This window comes from Sus scrofa, chromosome 3 (genome assembly GCF_000003025.6).
Source record: "Sus scrofa isolate TJ Tabasco breed Duroc chromosome 3, Sscrofa11.1, whole genome shotgun sequence".
Taxonomy (NCBI): domain Eukaryota; kingdom Metazoa; phylum Chordata; class Mammalia; order Artiodactyla; family Suidae; genus Sus; species Sus scrofa.
Window position 1 is genome coordinate 77576512 of NC_010445.4, and position 6000 is coordinate 77582511.

The 6000-nt window shown below is 47.9% G+C and overlaps 1 long non-coding RNA gene across 1 annotated transcript in view; it reads right to left on the bottom strand.

Annotated features, from left to right (window-relative positions):
• The window catches only part of LOC110259999, a 48321-nt gene extending 43725 nt beyond the window's left edge, over positions 1 to 4596 (bottom strand). Inside the window, exon 1 of the long non-coding RNA XR_002342638.1 lies at positions 3069 to 4596. This is a non-coding gene — a long non-coding RNA (uncharacterized LOC110259999). The remainder of the gene's footprint in view (positions 1 to 3068) is intronic.

The following is a 6000-nucleotide window of genomic DNA, read 5'->3' on the forward strand; positions in this document are numbered from 1 at the left end:
GAACCATGAGGTGGTGGGTTTGATCCCTGTCCTTGCTCAGTGGGTTAGGGATCCGGCGTTAAGGATCTGGCGTTGTCGTGAGCTGTGGTGTAGGTTGCAGACACGGCTCGGATCCCGCGTTGCTGTGGCCCTGGCATAGGCTGGCTGCTACAGCTCCGATTGGACCCCTAGCCTGGGAACCTCCATATGCCGTGGGAGCGGCCTTAGAAAAAAGGGCAAAAAGACAAAAAATAAAATAAAATAAAATAAAAACAAGGTCCTAGAGAGCAGAAAAGGGTTGTTGGACAAGACTTGGGCTGGTAGGGAGAGAAGGGGGTGGACTGCAGGTGGGGGGTCAGTGGCTGCCTCTGGGGGAGGACCTGGGAGGCAAGGGACCTGGGATCAAGGGTGAAGGGAGGCTTACTTTTACTGTAAATGCTTTTGTCAGATTTATGCATGTGCATTCATTTCCATGTGGCTTTATTTCCTATAGAAATCATTTTATTTATTTTAAAAAGAAAAGCCCAGCAGACCAGGTGTGATGAGGCCTCAGCTGTGGCACTGGTGGTGCGTGGGGTTGGGGAGGAAGGGGAACGTTAGCAGCAGAGTTGAGGACTGACTGGAAGTGGGGATGGTGGATGTGGGAACTGCACCCACACCTCCAAGGACCTGGGGAACAGAACCTTGTAGGGAGGAGGGCTAGAAGGTAGAAAGTTCACCTGCCCCAGGTGACTGCTCTCTGATTCCCCGGGTCAAAACACAAGCATCTAGCAGGTACAAAATATCACCAGGCACTCTGGGCCTTTGGTTCCACTTTCATCCCAGGAGGACATCTATAGCCTAGACATGACCTAGGGGCAAGCCACATGTTATACAGATGACAAGGTCCACTCAAGACCACCAGGAATCCCAACCTAGTCCCTTCCTCCCCCTGCCCCCGAGTCCCTCCTCATTGCTCCAAAGGGAATCTCCACACAACCAAGCTAGGACATTCTCTAAGACTTCTCTGAGTCATTATTTTCTTTTTATCGTGTATGCCATACTTGTCCCAATGACAGTGAACCATAAGCTCTTTAGAGGCAAAAACTTAAAGGTCTTTGTGACCTCACAGAGGCACACCATTTCTTTTCTATATGGTAGGTACCACGAATGTGTTCATTGGCTGGTTGATGGGGACTTCCCAGTTGCCTTCTTAACAGCTCTGCCAACACATCTGCCCTCCCTGCACATCTGCCTTCCAGCTCTGCGGAGCCTAACCTCCTTCCTTCCTCTGAAGGAAACCCCCCCACACCCTTGGCCAAGAAGTCAAAGGTGTGCTCAGTGTTCACCCTCCTTTGGTGGTTTTCCACATTCAGCCCTTCTTTGCCCAGATAGTATCAGCCAAACAGAAAGCAGTAGCCAGAAGTTGTCTTTAAGCAAATGTCTATTTGGCCTCTTGCACATGGAAGGGAACATAACTGTGAAAATGATAATAAGCAGTAATGATCATCATCATTGCAAAGAGGCATCAGTCCCAGCAGCTCCAGTGAGGCACTGGGGTGTCATCACTTCATCTGCAAACAGAAAATGGAACTCACCTGCCTCTGCACCTATAAAGAATGCTCATAATTCTTAGAAAACTGGAAATTCCTTTACACTGGCACTTATTTTTATACTGTTCGTAAGAGCTTTGTGATTACAGCAGTCAGGGTCCCAATATGCTCTTGATATAGGCGAGGGTGTACTTTCAGTGCAATGAAAGGAAGCAACCCATCCCTGGACAGAAAACAATCCACAACTCAGTTTTTCAGGGTTGCTGAGGTTGGATGGTCTCCCCCTGGGGGGCAGGGCCTGGAATGAAATTGCCTGGGGTCCCTCAGCTCTTGTCCCAGAGGAAAGGGCAGATGCTGGGCAGCTCACCAAGGAGCCTTACAGATCTGCCTTTTTTTTTTTTTTTTAATGGCCACACCCGGCATGTGGAAGTTCCTGGGCTAGGGATGGAACTTGAGCTGCAGTTGCTGCCTGTGACCTAGCTATGGCAACTCCAGATCCTTAACCCACTACCATCCAAAAGAACTTACTCTGCCTCTTTTTTTTTTTTTTTTTACACCCACCTCCTCCTAAGGGAGAAAGTTCTGTTCCTTCCTGCCTCTCTGGGCAGAGCAGAAACTGAAAAGGGCTACTTGTTCCTAACAAGTTATATATAGCTCAGCAAATGACCGCTAGGTCTTCAGCCTCAGGTCTGGGAATTGCCTTGTGCAGCCACACCAGGACGGTGTCCCAGTTAGCAGAAAAGCAAGGATGATCTTCTTGTGGCCCTTTATGCTTGTGGCATAAACTGAAGTAGCCCCCCAGTTCTTTGGGAAGGAGAGGACCTCACTGCAGAAATAATTTTCCAGGAAGAGAAGCAGTGTTAGTTGCCTGAATAACATGGGGTCCAGCGCCACCTACTGTCCGCTATAGGAGTTGGCGAGCGTCCTGTTCTCTTGATGGGATGTTTTGGAAACTGGCTTTAACCACCAGAGGGACAGAAATGAGGAGACACATTACCAGAACACAGGGCTGTCGTCCAGCCCAAGAGGGACTATGATTTTGGTGGGAGAAGCTGAGAAGCTACAACCCTAATGCGTCATAGATGGGGGTGTTTCGTGAAGGGATGGGGGTGTCTCTCTCTTGGAAGGAAGCTGAGGTGACTCACAAGTAATATTTAGAGTCTTATTCCCAGAAGATTGGCTTGGGTTTGTCTGCTTGAATATTTTTGCTCACACTAAGGGAAAAAAATACTGGTGCTATTTTATGACTTTTATGCTTTTCAAACTAGTTTCTCAGTGCTCCCCCAGAGCTAGCATATGGGCTATTTACAAAAGTCCTTGCAATCGATCTCACCACCGAACCCACTCCTGCTCCTTGATAATGTCTTTGTATCACAAAAAGCTTCTTTTTATTATCCTCCCACTTCCTGGCTGCCTCAAACCCCCTACTAATCAAAGTCACCATTTGCTCTTTGCTTTACATCGTTCATTTAAACCTCAGAACAGCCCAAAGAGGGGATGTTAATATTCTCATTCAAACATGAAAAAACTGATCCCTGGGGAGATTAAGAGACTTACCCAGGATCTGTCAGCTAATCAGCAGAGATGATATTTGAACCCAGTTATTTAGCTCCAAAACTTTTCACCAGAGTGTTCCATCTGCACCATGAGGGGATAGCCAGCTAGTGCAGAAGAAGCTATTGTATCCAAGAATTTCTGGAGGAGATCAACACCCCTCCAGCTCAGAGGACACTTTCTGCTCTGCACCAGTCCCTGTGACCCCAGGCTTGGCTGGACTCTTGGTGTAAACACCCTCCTTCCTCATAGCATCAGTCCTGCCGCCCCCTACCCCCAGCACAAACACTTCTGCTGACTGCACTCCTCCACACTTGGAACCAGCCCAGACGAGTCATGAGAGCAAAGAGCAGAGATTTTGGCAAGTGTTCAGAATGCCAGGAGGATCCTGGGTTTGTCTGACTCCCTGGACCTCAGCTTCACCCAGTGGAAAACTGGGAAAATTCCCTGCTGGCTCCTCCTTTCCCCTCCTCTCCCAGCCCCTTCATGGTTCTCCACCAGATAGACACACCTCCAGAGGAAGGTTAAATAAGGCCACTCTCTGGAGTCCTCTGAAACAAAATTGTTGCTTAAATATACAGATTCAGAAATAAAGCTTAAGTGGGTAACACGCTGCAGTGGGATCCAAATGCCAGCCTCCACAAATGGGCTAAATGTTCAGGCTGCTGGCAGCCCATGGGAGGTGCTTTGGGGTATTGGAAAAAACATAAGATTAAGAGACCTAGACTTAAATCCTTAGTCTGTCACCCCCAGCTGAGTGATTTTGGGCAAGTCACTTAACTTCTCTGAGCCTCATTTTCTCATTTGTTGAAAGAGGGCAATTCTCTTTCCACCTACAAGGCAATAGATGAACAAGTGCTTTGTAAAGCCCTGCAGGGTGGGAGGTAGCATTTGAAGGAACAGCAGGCGTCAGCAGGATTTAGGTGAGATTTTTATTCACTTTGCCCTTTTCTTACTTCCTCCCCCTACCTCTGCCCCGCCAAAGAAAGAGGCTGTCTCCTATAGAGTGAATCTCAACACACACAATCTCTAAGTCCCTGTGGGCTCATCGCTTTTTTTTAAAGCCAAATGATCTTGGAAAACAGCTTTTCCAACAAAGACCCAGTGGCCAGGGACCACTGGATGCACTTCCTTTAGAGACAGGAAAAGCAGAAGCAGGAAGATCTATGGCAGCATATCCATTATTTGCAAGAGGAAGGCCCGGAAAGGCTATTTATTTCCTCTGTTGCTGCCTGAGAAAGATGGACGTTTGTGGCCAGCGTGGGAGCAGATGCGTCTGCAGCAGCCTCGTAGAGCTCATGCATTCAAGGGGAGAGGAGTAAAACCCTGAGGAGGGGCCGGTAGAGAGCAGAGGTGGCATGAAGCTGCCATGGTGAAGCTAGCTTCAAAACCTCTTGGTTTCTTCATAGGCTCCATTTCTAATTTAAGACATCTCCGCCCAGTTTGAAGAACTCTGTGCCTCTCCACAGAGGGAGGAAAGAGCTTTACAAGAAAGGCTCAGGAAGAACAAAGGCCTCATTAGGATCCATCAGGTACTCTGACTATGCGTTCCCCAGAATCTCTATTGATGATCTCGGGTACAAATGAAGCAGTAATTAAGGATACAATGCAAATGATCTTCAGCTTAGTAACTCCCCTTGTAATTGAAATTTACTAAATTAGGTCTGAGGGTTTGTTTTTTTAAAACTGGGTCTTTAAAAAAAAATTTCCCCAATTATAATACCCCGTCTCCTCCCTGCCACCCACCCCTGTGTAATGTAATTAGTTTAAAATAAGATCCACAGTGAGGGTGAGGACACACTGCCTACGGATATGTTAAAGTTGGCGCTCGCTCTCTGAAATGCTCTTTTCCAATAAACATTCCCCAGGAAGCCAATGAGGAGGGGGCTTTTGCATCAGTCAGGCTGCTGTTTCATTATCAAATATAGGACAAGGAGACTGGACAGGTCTAACGGTCCTGGTGATGCTAGACAAAGAGATTTGTCATCTCTCTCCAGGTCCTTTCCTCTGATCTGGAGCGAGCTGAGGACTGCTCAGAGGAAGAAGTGAAGGATTGCTCTATTAGGTAGGAGAGGAATTGGAGTCTTTCTGGGATCCTGACAAGAGAGCTGACTCAGGAGACAGAGGGTTTAGGGGAGATCAGAAACCTGTCTCTGTTTTCTCAGAGGCCAGAGAGTCAAAGTGCAAACTGAAATAGCCCCAGGACACCTCTGAATCCTGTCCTCAGCCCCTTGGTGCCACTCGCCTTAGCTGGTTTCTCCTGAGCAGAGGGTCCCGCCCACCAAGCTCAGCTTGCCAGGTGGGCACTAGGAGGAGTCATGGGGCCAGAGACCCAGATCCCAGAAGTTCTCCAGCCTCCCCATCTTTATCCCCAGTTTGACCATTGTCCAGACAAGAAAGAGGGCTGAAAGTTGTCCTGAGGATGGCCGACCCTCCAGAACACAGGGGCTGTTTCATTCAACTCGAAAGAAAGACCTGTTTGCCTTTGAAACCAAGTTCCATTTTCCTCAAGCAACCTGCAGAATTGATGTGTGAGAACAGGAGAGAGCCTCCCACAGCCTGCCTCTTCCGTTCTCTTCCCCTCCCCCTGGCTGCCCCGGGGGGCACAACTTCCTGAAACTGTTAGGTAAACTCAGAAGCACCTTGAGCTAATTGGCCCTCACCTTCCAAAGTCCAAGACTGCAGGTCCATCTGAGAACTCAGTAAAACAGCAGCTCTTTGGCAGGCAGCACACCTAAAGGAAAGTGCTCACCCTGGCCCCACGCCTTTATGTAAAAAATGCATTGAGATGCAATTGAGATATAACAGTGTATTAGTTTTAAGTGTACAACATAGTGATTCAATGTATGTATATATTGTGAAATGATCGCCACAATAACTGTAGCTAACTTTCATCACCTCACCTTGTTAAGATTTTTTTCCTTGTGATGAGATC